We start from the raw sequence: 19,192 nt of genomic DNA, 5'->3' as shown, positions 1-19,192 counted from the left end.
CTTTGTTTTTGTTGATTTTCGATAATTATTTATGGTTGTAGATATGTATGGTATTCCCACATGTTTGAAATATAATGGAGGTTTGTTGTTTTGGATTAATAAGTAATGATGAAATGCTTTCTATTTAAATTTTTATTAGTTGGCAGTAAAAATTTAGAAAACAATGACTATCGAGATTTCTAGGATAGCAGTATCATATGCAATTAATATTTACTTAGAAACCAAGTTTGCGAATAAGTTTTAATTCGAAAGCTACAAAATTAATGGCAAAATCATTTTAAATGAAAACAGTCATGGTTTTTTTTCATTATATTGGGTAGTCGAAAAAGTTTTTTCGTATTTTGTCAATAGATGTCGTTGTAGTCGCATATCTCCAGTGCTACCATTCACATTGTGCCATATAGTGTTAGAAAGCTGAGATTTTAAGTTTCATTTAACCAAAAAAAAAATAATTGGGGAAGTTAAAAAAAAAGTTACAGCTATTCAAAAATAAGTGAAAATAATGAAGAAATTCGCTTCATTTTAAAATTTTTGTATAAAAAAGGGAAGAATGCCACATAAGCCACCAAGGAAATTTGTGCAGTTTACGGAGACGATGCTTTATCAGTTCGTGTAGGCAATAATGCTTCGCTCGCTTCAGTTCTGGAAACCTCGTTGTGAAAGAAGCACTTCGCTCTGGTCGACATAACGTTGAAAAAGTCGATGAAGTTATAGAAAAGATTGATCAGGAGCGTCACATAAGCAACCATGACATCGCTAAGGAAATTCACGCTGTAGGACTGAATTTACATCTGCGATTCTTTGCTGAAACGAAATGAAATCGAACTATTTCTGAAGTGAATGGTAACTGGAGACGTAAATGGATCAAATACGACAATAATATGCGAAAAAGATCATGGTTCAAGCGTATTGCAGCTCAACAAATGATCGCAAAACCAGGATTGACGCCTGGAAAGGTTATGCTGGGTATTTGGTGTGATTGGAAATGAATCATCCACTATGAGCTGCTCTAGTCTGGTCGAACGATTGATTTTACATTTTACTGCCAACAACTGGTGAGATTGAAGCAAGCAATCGAAAAAAAACGACAAGAACTGATCAACCGAAAGGGCTTTGTCTTCCATCAGGACAACGCTAGACCACACACATGATTCGGCAAAAACTGGGAGAGCTTGGCTGGAAAGTTTTGACACATCCACCATATAGCCCTGATCTTGCGCCATCGGAATACCATTTCTTTCGTTCAATGCAGAACTTCCTTAATGGAGTAAAGTTGGCTTCAAGAGAAGACTGTGAAAATTACTTATCGCAGCTTTTTTGCCGAGAAATCAGAAAAGTTTTACACTGATGGAATAATGTCTCTTGTGGAAAAATGGCAAAATTCGTTGACCAAGATGGCAAATATTTGGTTCATTAAAGTTCATTATAAATATATAAAAAAAATAAATTGAAGTTTTATTATAAATACGAAAAGACTTTTTCGACTACCCTATATTTTTATCAGTTGAAGAGGTCGAAGGGCGTTCAGAACGAAACATGTTTTCGAGGATCTCTCGATCGTATTTGAAGGCTTCTTCCTACTCATAGGCTTGTGTTTTTAATAAAACGTAAGCCTTTTCCAACATTCGCAACGTTTCTGCGCACGAAATTTGGTTAGAAATACAAAATTTGAGATAAAAATCGCAACGCATTACTGAGGTGTACCGACTTAAGCAGCTGCTGTAAACAAACTGGTAGACAGATCACGCTCATATTTGGCATGGTAATTAAGGATATTACTACTAACTGAGAAAAATTCATCTTTTTGAAATATCATTTAACAGAGGAATTTTATTACAATTTCCGTGTCCTTTTGTTACAATGTGTATGCTTGAGTATATTAAAGCTTTCTTAAGAAATACAAAATTAAGGATATTTTTGAGAATACCCCATTTCTCATTGATCGCTTAACTGATTTTTATAAGTCATGAAGATAATCGCCAAGAGACTCAGACCAGTAAGAGGTATTTTTGGCAAAAATTGCATTGATTGATTAAGGGGGTATTCTGGTCTAGAAGCATGAATTTTTAAAGTGTCGTAATAAAAGGCAAATTAATATTTTTACCATCCATTTTTTTATTAGTTATTTGTTAATTTTAGAAGAGTACAGAAAAAAATTAAAAACCAAAAAAAAGTAAAAAATTTCAAAAATTATGAGCTGACGAAGTGGGGGTCTCTTACACGTGATCATACACATGATTTCAACCCTTCTAGTTATCTGAAACCAAAAAACAAAAGATTGTTAATCTAGAATAATGTCCCAATGGCCGGAACTACGCAAAAGTGAAAAAAAAAAGATTTTTTGGATATCTTTTTCTGACTATTTCGAATCTTTTAAAAATAATAAAAATAAAAATTTGAGGATGGGGCTAGTTCCAACCAGAGACAAGCCTATAAAGAAGACTCTATAAAAATTTCAAATAAATCGGTCTAGTAGAACCTGAGAAATCATGGGTATCGTTCCGAAAAAGTCAGTTTTGAGATAAACGTGTTTAAAGTTTCGCGTAAAGTCTTTTGTTCGATTAGTTCCGGCCGAACCAGTTTGGATGCCGGGTTAGAAAAATGCCTAAATCTCTGAAAATAATTTGAATTTTGAAAAATCCTCTTGTACACATATTTTTGAATAGATAAACTTTGAAAATATAAAAAATATTTCGATTTTTTTAAATTTCTAGACCAGAATACCCCCTTAAAATGGAAAAAGGCTCTTTATTCACCCGATTTTGTATCCCTAGGACTTTTTCACTCACGTCGAAAATCTAAAATTCATTTGCAGAAAAACACCAAGACTTAAGTGAAGCCATATAATACCGGGGTGGCGGTCAATGTCTTTTAAAATTTTATAAAATATTTAAGAAAAAGTGGCATGCTTGTGCCGACTTAAAGTGAGATTATTTCGCAGAAGACAATAAAGATTCGCATCAGAGCAATTTTACCTTTGAACAATTTGCAATTTAATTTGGTGGACTGGCAATAACGTGCCACAATAGTGTGTGTAGGAACTGAAGATCCCAAAGCGTGTGTATTTTGCAGATAATTGTTTACTCTTATACACAAATATCTACTGATATGTTATATACAAATATCTACTGATTTGTGTGTTCACTTATGGCATCAGCCAAATATAACAATTTAACCACATTCCCAACAGCAACTGAGAGTATTCGTGCAACTAAATCTGAGGTTATTTCGGCTACTAAATAAATTTCTAATTTGCCGACGGTCTCCAAGCATACATATTTACATGTTTACTTATGTGTAATCCCACTTAAGGTGCGCAACAACGCCCTAAAGTATACAACACAAATCTCTACAGCAAACTTATTGTTCTCTGTTTATGCAAAAATTGCCCAAAAACAAAATAACGGTACAACTTTTGCACATTACTCGTGTAATTAAGGGCACAAGAACAGAACCATGCAACGCAACAATAAAAATTGCAATAACAACATTACAATAAGATTTTTGAGGAGCCGAAGTGAAAAGTCTAAGATGCAAAATAAATGCGGCAAGTGAAAAAGGTCGCTTTCATGTTAATAAATTTCAATTTTCAACTGAAAGGTAACCGAATTTTGCCAACAACAACAAAGCAACAAAGAAAAGTAACCTTTTTCCCTGCACAAAAGATTGCGTTTCGGGAGCAAAAACAATACACAAGCAAAATATGAAACAAAGAATATCAAAGCGTTGCTCAGTTTTGCCATTTTGCGGCTCCACCGATGGCGAACACTTGTGAGTTGTTGCATGGCCAACAGTGCGCAGGACATGATAAATGCCATAAAACATATGCCGAAACAGACGCACGCACACACACACATGCAGTTATCTAAAGGCACTTTATGTGCGCAGAACGCAAACGAAAATTCACACACACACACATACTCAAACACACACATGGTACATACAAGCGCTTGCTACCAAATGCACAGTTAAGTTTTTGCATTAGATAGTTTCACCATATACTGGTTTGAGTATGTATGTATGTTTACATGTATTTGCAAGTGTGTAAGCGCTCGTGTGTTTGAAAAAGTATCCGAAAACGCCATTTACTAGGTCAGACCCAGCATCTGCTATCTGCGTTGCACAGGTAGATGCCAGTTAAGCTGCTGCTGTTATTGCTGTTGTTGGCCTGCGAAGTAGGTGAAGTAATAGCAGCTGGCGAAGCTGGCGCAGAGCGTGCAATAACAAAATCATTGCTAAGTGCATACATGAGTATATACAGCTGTTGACAGCTAATTAGCAACGACACCTATTTTGAAGTAAATAATGTTATTTGCCATTAAATTACGTATATTTATTGCATTTTCACTTACTTTATTGTAACCAATGTTAAACTTAAAATTTAATAATTAAAATTTTGCTTAAGGTGGTATTCTACTCTAGAATTTTGAAAAATTCGATTTTTTTTCATATATTGAAAGTGTAGACCCTTAAGAACATATCCTTCAAAGGATTTTTAAAAATTAAAATTATTTACCGACTTATAGCTATTTTAGTGACGCAGCGTGCAAACTGCCTGCAGTTAGACTCAAATCTTTAATTGCGTTTTTCTCGAAACTACTATTTTCAACACTTCTGAAATGATTTCTCAAGTTCTAATAAACCGATTGAAATTTGGTGTGGATCTTCTCTATATATCTTTTTATGGTTGGAACTAGGATTATTAAAAAATTTTTATTTTTACTATTTTTAAAAAATTTTGATCTTTGCCAAAAAACGGGCAAAAAATTCAAACAGTCGCCATTTACTGAATTCTTTTTTTATTTATCCTAGTTCAGACGATAGCGGCATTTGTACTGATTAAATTTTTTTTTTTTCAGATCACCCAAAGTGTTGGAATCGTGTCAGGAAGGGCGCACCCTTATTTTCAACCCCCGCCACGCCACCACGCCGCAATTAATCAAATTATCACAAATTTTTTTTTTTATTTTTTTTTTGTATTCTTAAAATATCAATAAATATCTGATATGAAATTTGATAATAAAAATGTTCTTAGTTTTTTGTTCATTGGTCTTTAAACAATGCCGTTAAATAGCATTTCAAGACTAGAAAACCCCCTTAAGACTCGTTTTTGTATTGGAGATTTTAACAAAAACATGTGGAATCAACGCTTTGAGTGCGACAACTGATGACAACTTAAATATTTTATCAACAAAAAACAATGATATTACAAAAACCTGCTTACTTTCAGTTAGTATTTTGCTGGTTATCTCTTCTACTTTAATATTGCTTCACATCGATTCCGATTTACGTTATAAGACTTTGACAGCGCACCAATGGTGTAGCTTACCATGCCGTACCAATTTCCTCACAAAGAACATCCATATTTGGGATATTTTTGGTGCATACGGCTCTTTTAACATCACCCAGAGATGTTCTATAGGGTACAAGTCTGGGCTGGACGATACCCACTCCAAAACATTGATAGAATTTTCTTCAAAAAACCTTTTGTGCCAACTTAGACGAATGCTTTGAATTGTTATCTTCCTTATAACAGGCAAATTCTCCGCAGCTCATGACCACATGACATTTTTTAGGATGTCGACGTATTTCTCCTTGTTTAAAATTCCAGTAATCTTATGGAGTGGACCAATATCATTACAGGTAAAAGTCCCCACACCGTGATTGGTCCTCCATCATACTCAACTACGCGTGGAAAACAGCGAGGATCAAATTCTTGAATCATTGGACGGCGAACATACCTTCGACCATCAGGACTGAAGCGATTAATTTTTGCTACATCATTCCAAACGTCATACCTGCGTTGATTTGTTGTCTTAGGCCAATAAGAGTTGGCAAAGTCTAGGCGTCGTTTCTACGAATTTGGGTCAGCAGTGGGTTCCCGCGCGCTTCCCTACCGTGAAGTCCAGATTCGACCAAACGCCGGGCAGTTGTTCTCTTGAATATTTGGACATTATATTCGCCTTAAATTTCATGTAGAATGTCAGTGGAACTCTTTTTTGGGTCTCTTCGCGAGATAGTATTAATTCTACGGTCTATTTCTGTTGCAGTTTTTCGGGTTTTTCTTTACGTGCAACATTGGAAATAGTTTTAAAATTTTGTATATGTTTAACACAAACAAAGCAAGACTTTTGGGAATATAAATAACGGTATATCAAAAAAGGGAGCGTTTCTAATTCGCTGTCAACAGCTGTACCTACATACATGTGTGGGTGTGTTGCTGCTTGCAAGGAATTACTGCGTTAAAGTAGAGGATTGCGGTGAATATGCCAAAAAGTGCCGAAATTCTGGCAGATTTGCAAAAAAAAAGATATTTAACTACTTTAGTTGCCTTTGCGCAATGTTTCACAGAGCTAAACTCATTCTGGATTAGAAACTTTCTTGTAGTTGTCACACTTTTTAAAGCAAAAGAGTTTGGCTTATCCACACTGTCTAAGTTTTCAGGTAAGGGGTTAAGGTAGATGGAATTATTTCTAAACTCAGAAATATTCATAGCGAAAGTATTTTCACATCTCTCTTAGTCATTGCAGGTAATTAACCGTTGTTTGAATTAATAATAGTATGGAGTTGTTGAAGACTGCAGGAATGCTATCCACTTTAGGGTCAGTAATAAGGCGTTAATTTGTCAATTTTTTTACTTGACGCTTTATTTAATACAATTTTATTAATTATTATAGAATTTAACGTACTTTCGGCGGCGATTAATTATACCCTGAACAGGGTATATTAAGTTTGTCACGATATTTGTAACACCCAGAAAGAAGCGTCGAAGACCCTATAAAGGATATATATAAATGATCAGTATGTTGAGCTGAGTCGATTTAACCATGTCCGTCTGTCTGTCTGTCTGCCATCCGTCTGTATATACGAACTAGTCCCTCAGTTTTTAAGATATCCTTTTGAAATTTTGCAGACGTCATTTTCTCTTCAAGAAGCTGCTCATTTGTCGGAAGGGCCGATATCGGACCACTATAACATATAGCTGCCATACAAACCGAACGATCGGAATCAAGTTCTTGTATGGAAAACTTTCACATTTGACAAAGTATCTTCACCAAATTTGGTATAGATTATTTTCTAAGGCAACAATGTAATCTCCGAAGAAATTGTTCAGATCGGTTAACTATAGCATATAGCTACCATACAAACTAAACGATCGGAATCAAGTTCTTGTATGGAAAACTTTCACATTTGACAATGTATCTTCACCAAATTTGGCATAGATTATTTTCTAAGGCAACAATGTAATCTCCGAAAAAATTGTTCAGATCGGAGTACTATAGCATATAGCTTCCATACAAACTGAACATATATTTACTAAAAGAAATGCACCTGTGAAGGATATATTAGCTTCGGTGCCGACAACATCTGCAACATCTAGAATAATGTCTTAAATTTTCTAGTAGATGCGAGTATTATTTTTGGAGATACAGAACTTGAAAACTTGTGCGCTCGAGGCTACTTAGGCTAAGTGCGCCATCTTTAAACGCGTTTTTTTCGAAACTGTGTTTTTGTTCAGGCTTCTCCATATACAATATCGGGGGACAGGAATAGTTGTAGTCCAATTTTCGGTCATGAGGTGAGAAATCTTAAACACCCTATTCGTAAAAGTGAAAAAGTAAAATTTGGTTGAAGTTGGCCGAGTTAGTCCGGATATATGTGATTTCTCCTTAAGGTGGGCGGCGCCACGCCCATCGTTCATGTTTTACACCGACTCCTATGAAATCATCTCATACCAGTTCGAGTGTAAAACTTAATGTCCCTGACGCATTTATTTATTCATTCATCGCACATTTAATAGTCTTAAACAAACCGTTATTTGGGGGCGGGTGTATTAGTTTCTATTTAATCTATTTTCACCTTAGTGGCTTGGAAGATATGCTTTACTATTAAAGTGAAGCCCATCCGCAATACCAACCCCACCTTGGGTGCCAAAGAGCAGATGTACTAAGTTTCATCACGATATCTCACTTATCGCTTGCACAGATGGACAGATCGCCAGTCAGTCACGCGGATTTCAACTCATCTCGTCATCATGAGCATTTTTATAGAATATATAAACCTATATCTTACACATTTATTTTTAAGCGATACAAACAACCGATAGGTGAACGAAACTATTATACTCAGTAGCAACATGATGAGCTTATGAAGCCAACGTTGTCATCCAGCACTCTCAAATTTTGGGGGTGGCCCAGGGTTTCCTCTGTCTTCAGACACCTGACCAGCATGCTTATCACTGTAGCGTTCCACGATGTTGGCCGCCAAGCGGCGGTCTGACTCCAGCTTTCTCGCTACTGCTGACTTGCTTCTGCCCTTCATAATTTAAGCAGAGGTTTCTTTGCTAGTGTTAGCGATTCAGCCACTTATGAAGGCTCTACCTACGTCGCTTCCCCTATCCTATAGAATAGCCAGACGAAGTGATATCTACTGGAGTCTCGGTCTTTTTGTTGAAGTTTGCCAGCGAGAGTTTCGTTGCCACAGGAGCAGCAGTGTCCTACCCGGGACAGATCTGAGTGTCGGTTTTGATATTCACTTCCCTTCTTCACCTTTCCGTCAACGTTTATGTTTCTGTACATTATTTCCATGGGTCCGCACTCAGTGCCGCTATCTATCCCCTGGAAAAGTAGTTGCCTTTAACGGTCCCAAGGTTGTCTCAGTAACAAGGCCAAGGCAATAGTTGACTCACGCCCTTACGAGGCTATTCCTTTAGAGCCAACCAACGCAAAGAAGGAGCCATCTCAACTCACACCAACTATGCCAACTTAACGACGACAGCAAGGAAGTACTCGGAGGCTTGTCAGAGTTTTAACGTGACTGGGGCAATTGCGACATTAGCCCGTACGTACTCGTAATCGTACTAAGGTGTTAGATTGCTGGAACCACCAGCCCAGGGTTCTACGTATTTCTAAAGAGCTAATCCTACTCAAAATTCAGTTTCAAAACTAAAGTCGTTCAGGAGTTGAAAAACCGTGAGGGCCGCAGGTCATTTAGAGTTACCCAGAATTCACCAATTTGGAAACAACCCGCACTATATCCCAACTTTTTCTGGTAGATTTAAAATTATTTTTAGTGTTAATAAATGTGTGTTTAAAATTCAAAAATCAAAAATCCAAAAATAATCCGAAACCTTTTATACTGTCGATGAATTTAGGAAAACTAATTTCTTTCCAAAAAAAATTACTTATTGGGGCATATTGTTGAAAATTTATAATTTTGAAAATATATATGTGGCAACCTTGAGTCATATCCTTTGACGAAGAGAATTCCAATACATACCTACATATGTATATGTAAATGGATACTTTACGTAAATTTTGACTATGTAATATTTCTATAAATTATGCCCGCGCATAAAAGTAGGCAACATTTCAAGTGAATTTTTCTATTTCAAAAAATTTTAAAATTTTTTTAATTAATATTTATTTTTTATATTTCTTAGAAATTTTTCTGTATGACTTTGTGTTCGCTTTGCTGAAAATTTTTGATTACGTATGTTATTGCTTTACAGGCAGACATCGTCCGAAGTCATTTTGAGCATTTTTTTCTATTTTACAAAAACTTTAATTCATATTTTAAATATATCTTCTATTTTTATGGCAATTTTCTGGTATTAAATTTGATTTGAGACTATCTTTTCAAAATTTTTTATTATATTAATTATTGCTTTAAGAAAAGGATCAACAAAATTGAACACTTTATGGCAACTAAAATGCGAAGGTTTTAGGTGGAATTTATTAGTAACAATTGCATATAATAAACAATTATTAACTTACAGTTAGAGAAATATGTACTCAAAAGATTTTGGATTTACTGAATGAGAACGTTGCCTAGTCATAGGATGTGTCTCACTCAAAAATTGAAGGAAGAAAACACGTTTACTATTATATTTTAAATGCTATTGGCCAGAAAAGCAATAAAAATGTACATTTTTCTTAACATAACATTAAAAATTATTAGCAGGCACTTTATAAAAGAATAATTTTATAAACCAGTTTCAAAAATATTTCGAAATTTATAGAGACCTTGAGAAAGATCTTTAGTAAGAATATTAAAAAATATTAAAAAATTCTATAAAATTTTCCAACTTAATTATTAACTGTATAAAAAATTATATTACTACCATATATACGCTCAACTGCACTCAACTTCCCATACATACCTACATTTACTTCGATTAATTGCAAGCACTTCCAGAAATAATCCAGACATGTGCTCTAAATAATTTATTAAAAAAAGCACACAACTGAAATTAATTATGACAAAGAAAAGCACGGTCTGGTGCAATACAGCCATCGCCCATTTCAAGCATTTGCGTTTATAGGGTGCTCGCTCAGACGTGCATGTCCACTAGTGCGTATACGCAACTTGGCGACACAATTATATTTTGACGGAAAATAGGGCACACACATACACTTAACTGTCAAAACATATATAAGAATGCATATAGTTGAAATGAAATATACAAATAACGCACACATATCACTATAAATATGCACATCTATCTGGATTAGCAGTAAATACCAATAGAAATGGCAACAAATGCACTAAGTGTATCCTTTTTGCCAGCATTAGAGTGCTTAAAGTAAATACATGCTTGCAATTGGCAACAACTATCTCATTTACTTTATTATATACTACATGCAAACAGTTATTGTGTACACGGCTACAACAAAAGCTACAAAGCGCGCACCACTGACACAGAAAATGCAAGTTGCAGCGATTTGAGCTCAAACACACCGTCGCACATAGCATAATGCCTTAGTTATATACTTGTATATATATTGCCCAGCTCAGCCTACGCATTAATACGATTCAAGCATATACATGCCTGGAATGTTGTTGCAGTTTGCACACACACACACACCTTTGCACGCTTGCAGGCACATAATGCAATTGTTGCCGGTAAACTACATAGTCTACTGAAGCTATAAGTGTATATATTATATATATATTTGTATATAGATATGGTCTATCTACTTCATGCAATAACTCAAACTTTAGCTCCCCATTCACCACTCCACCCAGCGAGCTTTCTCTCGCTTTCACTCTTTGCGACTTCATTGCGCAGAGTTGCAATGGCTGCGAAGCTCTTGTGGCAGTCAAGCATGTCTTGTACATATGTGCATGCATACATAGTTGGCTGCTATATATTTAGTTGATATATAGCATGTTTCATTTAAAGTTTTCAGCACTTATTTTAATATCAATTTTAAAGTACTTTAAAAGCATAGCTTTTATGCGCTGTAAACTTGCAAACTACAAGGATTTAACTAGCTTCAGTTAATATTAAGACAATATACACATTGAGAAGAAGGTTGACAAAGTGTAGTATAGAAAACCGCGGAGGACATTTGTTGAGTATTTTTATGTTTCACTGTTTGACGCTGCTCTGAAGCAATGGCTTTCAAATAAAAGCAATTTTTCACAAAGCAAAGGACATATTTTCTAATACTTCAACGAATTTTAAAGGTCTTCAAGTTGTGGTTAATCCTGACAAGAGATACCTTTATTTATTTACTTTTCTGATAAGGTTGGAAAATTACAAAAAAACAAATTCATTAAAAACCGCCAATAAATCGACAACAATATATCGTCATTTAAAATCAAAATACCGTAAAAACTTGTCATAAGTTTGCTGGCGAAAGAAAATCTATAGTATAATGGACACCACTCAAAGTGAAACAAAATTTGAATTTTGTTTATTAAATGGTTATATATTGGTTATTATATTTGATAGCGATTTTCCGGTTATAAGGTGGTTATATATTGGTTATCATACATTCATATCGATAATTTTAATTTTGGTTATAAAATGGTTATATAATGGTTATTATATTTGTCAGCGATTTTTCGGTTATAAAATGGTTACATATTGGTTATCATACACTCTTATTAACCTAAGTTTTGGTTATAAAATGGTTATACATTGGTTATTACATTTGACAATTATTTTCGATTTTTTTTTTTTGTTGATACGTTGTTTTGCATTTTAGGTGATGATATACATACTTGTACATAACACATGATCAAATTTGAACCGGATTGTTCCATTTAAACTGCGCCCATAAACCGATTTTTTTATGTTCATGTGAAATTTGATCTTCATATGTCAAAAGCGTATATTTGGCATCTTTATAATACGAAAAGCATGTTCGCTGATGATTCTGTAAAAATTAACTTAAAATAAAAAAAAAGGTTTTCAATAAAATATTTATTTTTTATGGAGTTTGCTTGAAATTTTGTACTTCCAATGAAATAACTGCTGCGGAATCGTTGAATATATTGCAGAAATATTTTGAGGAGTCTTCTCTATCACAAACATAAGTACTTGCATTTTAAAAAACATTCAAAGGAGTTGGTGAACCCATCGAGGACATGTGTTATGCGAGTTATCTATCCATCTTTGTTAATGCTTGTAACATCGAAAAAGTTTAAGAAAAAGATCTTGAAAATTGTGGTGTTGGAGATAGTAGAGGACCTTAAGATTTTTTAAGAATCGACTCAACACATTTTGCTTAATATTTGGGTTTGAAAGCATGTCTCTTGCTACACTAAAATACCTGAAACTTTTGCAAAAGTGACGTCGAGTAGAGGCGTCAAAATAGATAATTGCTGCTGACGAGATCTGAGCTTATTAACGTGACGTCAAAACTGTTGAAATCTAACGAAAAACAATCCAATTATCATTGTGTTACATATCGTTTTCTTTGATTACCATGATGTGGTTCACTGTGAATTCGTTCCACAAAGTCAAACGGTCAATAAGGTATACTACATGGCCGTTTTGAGGCACATGCATGAAGCAATTTATAGAATGAGTGAATTTGTGGCCAGAAAATTAATAGATTTTTCATCCCAGTAATTACCGTCACTTTTTAACATGATGGTGACTGACTTTTAGACCTAACACATAACAGAGTCATCGCTCAGCAACCGTATACTACTTTGGGCAAAAAATAAGTAAGACTTTTTAATCTAAATTTCGCGCGAAAACCCAGGACGGCCATAAACATCAACTGATGATCCACACGTCAATAAAATAAAGGAATTGGTGCTTGAGAATCGACGTTCAACAGTCAGAGATCTTGCTGGCAACGTTGGAATATCGGAAGGATCAGTGAAAATCATTTTGAAAGATTAGTCTGGCCTAAGAAAAGTGAAAGCACGATTGGTTCTAAAATCACTCAATTTTTTCGAACAATCAGGATCGCGTGAAACAATGCTTTCCGACTACCAGAACATGATGAAACATTTTACTACTGGCAACGAGTCTTGTATCTATGCTTACAAGGCGGAAACAGACTTTCGATCGTGGCAAAGGTGAGGCGAAGCCGAAAAACCACGTCAAAGCTGGTCAAAAATCAAGGTTAGGTCGACAGTTTTCTTCGATTATCGAGGTGTGGTGTACTCCAAATTCCTTCCGATCCGTCAAACTGTCAACAAGGAATACTCTTTGTGTATTATGCGTAGTTGGCGCGAAGTTATTTGTAAAAAGAGGCCGGAATTATGGGTCGACAACTCTTGGTTTTGCACCACGATAATGCAGCGTCGCATACTGCATTGATTCTTCGTGAGTTTTTCATCTAATTTTTAACCAGTACCGTGCCGCAACCATGGTATTCGCCTGATTTGGGTTCGTGTGACTTCTGGCTATTCAGCACACTCAAAGGACCGCTCCAAGGAAACCGTTTGAAGTCAGTTGAAATTTTTACACTTGAATTGCCATGCACAACTGTTTCAGGGATTGGAAAAAACGTTGGCACAAGTGTATTGAGGCCAATGGGGATTATTTTGAGGGAAACAACATAGGTTTTGAAGAATTAATTAAGAATTTTAAAGTTATGAACAAAGTCTTTCTAACTTTTTGCCCATAGTAGTGTGCCAGGTTTGACTCTCTGTGAGTAGTATCTTTTTTAGGAAATGAAAAATCTGCTTCGAGAAGGGCATCATAAGTCTATTGAAGCCATTGAAAGTCATGCGCTGAAGGCACTGAAGGCCCTGCCGAGATTTTTAACTAGTGTATGGAAAATTGAATTAAGCGTGAGCTCAGCAACCTTTTTTAAGGCGATAATTACTAATATTAAAGTTATATTAATTTCCGTGAAAATTCTCTTTTTTAGCAATCCGGTACGAATTTGACAAGTTCTGTCCAATAACAGTACTAAAATGTGCCACAAACTAGAACTTCAGCAAGCTTAAGTCATTCAATTCCCTCATATGCCTTTTAGTTTCTAGTTTTTTCATATGTATGTAATAAACATATGTATGTTTGTGCATAGTTTTCCAGCTCAATACATATGTATATCTGGCGCACACGTCTTCATAAGCTTCTTCATAAAATATTGAGTTTTATTTTCTAATATCCGGTTAGCAAGCTGATATTTCGTGTCATTAACCGTTTCTTTTGCAGCTACCCAGCGCTCCTACAGCAGTCAATCCATCTCCTTTGCTTTAACGGTAAACTATTTGTTTATTTATGTATGTGCTTTGCATGTCATGCTCCCATTTACCGTTTTATTACTTTAATTATTTATTCCAGTCATATATAACGGTATAAAACTTAAGCAAGCAATTAAGATGACTTTACTCTATTGAGACCGCCAGCATATCAAATGTCAATAACAGATTTGCGAGAGTAGCTAAAGTAAAAGTTAGATAACAAAGCAAAAAAGAAGTAAAAATTATAATAAAAGCAAAGCAAATAGCAAAAAAAAGCAAAGAGGGAGGCAAAAAAAAAGCAAAAAGAGTCAACATAAAGCAGCGAAAACAGAAAACAATATTTCAGCTATGAAAAAATATGTGTACGTATATATATGTATGTACATACATAAATAGAAATAATATTTTTCTATGCTACACGCTTACAATGCCTTAAAGCTCATACCCTCACACATACCTAGATTTATATCTAAATATGCTTCGTGCTGCATGCTATTTTTGCTGGCTTGGCGATTGCCACGTTGAAATTGTATATGCTGTTTACAGCCTGAGGCCTCTAATAGTCTCATCCCTGCCACCGGTTTTTACATAATATTTATTTTGCCCTCAAGCGAAAAGCTTACCAAATCAAATTCCCTGCCTACACTCAATTTTATTTATGCAGCTTTAAGACACATGGCTGCCAGCCAGCCTGGCAGCCAGATTGCTCATCCTGCTGCTCTGCTGCCGATTTTTGTTTGTTTTACCAAAGTTCTTTTTTCAACCTTTTCAAATTTGTATCATTTATTTTTCATATTTCAGGTTTTGCTCCTTTCGTTTCCTTTCGTTTTGATCAAATCAGCGTAGCTCTAAAAGTATGCTTTGAATGTTGAAACTTGTTTAGACAGCTTGGCGTAGGGGGTATACATTTGTAGGATATGTGAACGCAGCTGATTTCGAAAGCCTGAACGAGTCAGCGCTTATTAAAAATATATATTGTTAAAAGAGTTGCCATTTGGAAAGAATTTTACCGGGGTTACCTTGGAGCCGATGGATTGCCGACCGAGCCATTCAAACACGGTGACAAAGAACTGATAAGGAGCATGCATCAGCTTCTTTGTAGATTATGGTCGGACGAAAGCATGCCCGACGATTAAAATTTAAGTGTGCTATGCCCAATCCATATAAAAGGAGACCCCACAGCCTATGCCTATTACCGTGAGATAAGCCTCTTTAACATCGCATATAAGGTTCCATCGAGGGTATTATGTGAAGAATGAAAGCTCACCGTCAACAAACTGATTTGACCTTATCAGTGCGGCTTCAGTACTAGAAAGTCAACAACTGACCAGATATTCACCATGCGTCAAATATTGAAAAAGACCAGTGAAAAGTGTACCGGCGCCCACTACCTCTTCGTCGATTTCAAAGCTGCTTTTGACGGCACGAAAAGAAGCCGCTTTCATCCCGCTATGTCTGAATTTAGTATCCCCGCAACACTAATACGGCTGTGAAAACTGTCGTTGAACAACACCAAAAGCTCCATCAGGATCAGTAAAGGCCTCTCCGAGCCGTTCGATATCAAACAAAGATACAGACAAAGCGACTCCCTTTCGTGCGACCTTTTCAATCTACTCTTGGAGAAAATAATTCGACCTGCAGTTCTGAATAGATAAGGTACCACTTTTATAAGAGTGCACAGCTGCTGGCATGATATTGATTTCATAGGCCTCAACCTTTAATTGAACTCAACATCCGCCATTAGTTCTGCATTCTCCAGAATAGATAAGGAAGCGAGACAAATGGGTCTGGTAGTGAACGAGGACAGGACAAATTATCTTCTGTCATCAAACAAACAGTCGTCGCACTCGCGACTTGACTCCCACGTCACTGTTGACAGTCATAACTTCGAAGTCGTAGATAATTTCGTCTATCTCGGAACCAGCATTAACACCAACAACAACGTTAGCCTCGAAACCCTCCTCAGAATTACTCTTGCCATCAAATGCTACTTCAGACTGAGTACTCAAATGAGAAGTAAAGTCCTCTCTCAGCAAACAAAGACCAAAATCTAATCCCCGCCCTGTTTTACGACATGAAGGATGACAACAAATGATGAGTCGACGTTAAGAGTTTTTGAGAGAAAGGTTGTGCAAAAGATGTATGGTCCTTTGCGTATTGGCAATATTGCGTTCGATGGGACAATGAGTTCTACAAGTTATACGATGATATTAACATAGTTCAGCGCATTAAGAGACAGCAGCTACGCTGGCTAGGCCATGTCGCCCGAAGTAATGAAAACTATCCAGCTCTGAAAATATTTGACGCACTAACCGCTTGGGAAAGCAGAGGATGAGGAAGACCTCCACTCCGTTGGAAATGACAGGTGGATATATTCTGGTTCCCCGAACCTCTTTGTTTTTTTAATAAGATTGTATCACTTTATTCTTCTCAAACTATCCACAGTTTCCCACCTAAAGAAGATTTTCCGAAGTAATAAGCCTCACTACAACAACTGTGAACATTAACAACATCAAAGTATTTTTCACACAACAAAACCATGTCAGTATGAAACCTGATTGTAATGGAAATTTTAGCTAACAATATTTGTTTGCAGGTAACACTGTTTACTACCAATCAAATTCCTCTCATTCTCTCTAAAAAATTATATATACATATTTTTACTTCATCACTCTCCCAGTCTCTAAATAACGCACACTCTCTCTGGTTAACATTGACTCGTGCTACTACTACTCAGCACTACTCTCACACCAGTATACGCTCTCCGCTCTTTCTCTCAGTTATCCTTTGCGCTTGTTAGCCGGAACTAAAGCTTTTACATAATCTGCGAAGCATGATGACGTCAAATAGCTCCAAAATATTTCATGCGCATCATCACGACACTCATTCCGCAATCTGTGTGGCCTTCCGCGACTGTTTGGTTTGGCTGCTTCGTGTTCATACCGTTGCCGTTATTGTTATTGTTATTGTTGTTGCTCGGTAGAGTCCTTGTACGAAGGGTAACGAATGGTTTGTTTTTGTTGCCGCTGAATTTTCCTCAATGTTGTGACGTCAGACGAATTTAGATACGTCAAATGGCGCTGACTTACGTCGTTGTTGTTTGCCAACGTTGGCAATATTCTACAGCAACGCCTATGAGCAGCGCACTCGCACACGGCTATAAACATAGATATCGTATAAGGCTAAGCTTTATGTTTATTATTTTTCATTCCAGCCTATTCGTACTTCCGTCATCTGCGTTCGTTGCGTTGGCTATGTGCGAACGAATATTGAAATGTTACGCATCAACTAAATGACATTGAGGCCGCGGCGGCCCCTCATAACAGAGACAATAAAATTGAGATTGTGTAGATTTAAGTGGAAATAAGTAGTCATACCACGATTTGCTATAAATGTGTTCTGGAAGAAAATCAAAAAATAGAATGAAATAAAATTATGCATATACAAAATAGAAATGAAATAGAATGGGAAAATGGAGGCACTTAAATGGGAAAATGAAAATTCCTCAGCACAGCAGGAAACGATAGAATTAACTCTAGAACGTTTAGGGGAATTCAATTTATAAAACTTCTTGCAGTGACCAAAGCAGCCTGGAACAAATTTGACAGCTGATTAAAAACTAACGGTTGTTTAGCTCTCGAACAAGTTGTTTTACTGAATTTATTTTTTATTTATGATGACAAGTAAATCCCAAAACAGTAATTATTATTTTTAATATTGAAAAATTTCTATGGCAAAAAATCAAATCCATAACTCTCTCATGGTAAAGCTATTTAAGTGTTTAAGTCTTGACCTCCCAAGCGCGGGGCATTCAAGAAGGAAGTTTTGAGCTGTTTCCACCTCATCTTCTTTCATACAACTTCTTCAGATGGCGTCTGGTAGAATACCCGCGTTTACCGCATGGACGCTAATGGGACAATAGCCTGTAAAAAGCCCAACAACTAGGGAAAAGCCAGCCTTACTGAGGGCAAAGAGATCACTATGTCTATTGCGATCGAAGCCCAGCTATCTAGAAGTAGAGCATAAGAGTAGTAAGAGAGAGTAGTATACGGGAGTACCTACTTGTCGCCATTCTACCGATAGTAGTTCTAAGGTGCCTTTTCTTGCCAGCTCATCAACTTTACAGTTTCCTGCAGTGGCCTGGCATCCATACCAGACTTATCACAAAGACACTCGATGCTACTGACAGCGAGGTTAGGCACTCTTTGACCTGCTCTAAACGCACTTTTAATGAGTTCAAGTCTTGTATGGCCGCTCTGCTATCTTAGTGGAAGGTCATTTCTCTGAAGGAGGCTGCACTCCGGAGCAGTAAATCTACAGCTACGTTAATGGCTGCAACTTCGCCCTGAAAGACACTGCAATAGTCAGGAAGTCTGAAGCTGGAGTTGATAGAGAGTTCCTGACAGTAAACCCCTGCACCAATGTTCCCCCAAGCTTTGACCCATCCGTAAAGAAGCTCACTGTCCCTCTCCTCCAACGGCTTCTCACCGCCCACAACTCACTCGGCGCCATATGGGTAGAGAAGGAGCTGCCAGAATTCGGTGTAGCGACTCCATGATCCAAATGATCCGGTATGAAGTCAAAGTGATTGATTATTTCGGAGTGTTCCGACACGTGTTCGTTTAGGTACCCAGACTCTCTGAGTGTGTTGGCGACTTTCATAGCCATAAACCTTACGACAATGTCTAAGGATGGCGTTAAGTGCCATGGTTGGAGCGGACCTTAGACGACAAGCTAATGAGCGCCGACC

General features: G+C 36.5%; 1 long non-coding RNA gene across 1 annotated transcript; it reads left to right on the top strand.

Annotated features, from left to right (window-relative positions):
* The first annotated feature begins 16,712 nt into the window (after positions 1 to 16,712).
* Positions 16,713 to 17,591, top strand: LOC120775986. The gene is made up of 3 exons (XR_005705370.1): positions 16,713 to 16,807; positions 16,888 to 16,983; positions 17,039 to 17,591. It is a non-coding gene; the product is annotated as an uncharacterized LOC120775986 (long non-coding RNA).
* Positions 17,592 to 19,192: the final 1,601 nt, after the last annotated feature.

The sequence above is a fragment of the Bactrocera tryoni genome, chromosome 4, assembly GCF_016617805.1.
Source record: "Bactrocera tryoni isolate S06 chromosome 4, CSIRO_BtryS06_freeze2, whole genome shotgun sequence".
NCBI lineage: Eukaryota > Metazoa > Arthropoda > Insecta > Diptera > Tephritidae > Bactrocera > Bactrocera tryoni.
This window is presented reverse-complemented; position numbering and strand designations above follow the sequence as displayed.